This window comes from Erythrolamprus reginae, chromosome 1 (assembly GCF_031021105.1).
Source record: "Erythrolamprus reginae isolate rEryReg1 chromosome 1, rEryReg1.hap1, whole genome shotgun sequence".
Classification (NCBI taxonomy): domain Eukaryota; kingdom Metazoa; phylum Chordata; class Lepidosauria; order Squamata; family Dipsadidae; genus Erythrolamprus; species Erythrolamprus reginae.
Genome location: NC_091950.1, coordinates 56,221,274 through 56,222,206, shown reverse-complemented (window position 1 = coordinate 56,222,206; position 933 = coordinate 56,221,274).

Below are 933 nucleotides of genomic sequence, written 5' to 3'. Positions count from 1 at the left end.
AATTCATCACATGTAAATATTATTAGTTAATGTTTTCTTTTGTGTGTGTTAAATACACAATTATCTGAGCATTAGTTGCATAGGTAAAAATCAGGTGGCAAAATCCTTATACCAAGGATCAAAAACATGGTAATTGCGAGTCCTCTAGTTCAGCACTGATAAGTCCCATTATTTTTTCAATGAAGTGTTTTAAAATGCCGAAAGCTTCAATCAAGTATGCTAATATCTCGAGAGATTTCGGTCTTCTTGCCCGAGATCTTGAAAGATAACCTTTTACAATCGTGGAAGATCTGAGCATTTATGTGAATGTTTATACATATCCTTGGGCTACTGCACTAGATCTTTTGATGGCGCCCAGCACATGAAAAAGTTACCAACTCCTGTTTTATGTATTCCCAGATGGTATGGAAATAACAGTAGCAGATTATCATGACCTTTAAAGCCCTACATGGCATTGGACCAGAATACCTCTGGAACCGCCTACTACCGCACGAATCCCAGCGGCCGATAAGGTCCCACAGAGTTGGCCTTCTCCGGGTCCCGTCGACTAAACAATGTCGTCTGGCGGGCCCCAGGGGAAGAGCCTTCTCTGTGGCGGCCCCGGCCCTCTGGAATCAACTCCCCCCGGAGATTAGAACTGCTCCCACCCTCCTCGTCTTCCGTAAACTACTTAAGACCCATCTATACCGCCAGGCATGGGGGATTTGAGACACCTTTCCCCAAAGCTTATTATAATTTATGTTTGGTATGTATGTGCTGTTTAGTTTTTAATTGATAGGGTTTTTTAGTTTTTTCTTAATATTAGATTTGTGCCTGTACAATATTGTTTTATCGCTTGTTGTGAGCCGCCCCGAGTCTTTGGAGAGGGGCGGCATACAAATCTAATAAATTATTATTATTATTATTATTATTATTATTATTATTATTATCATC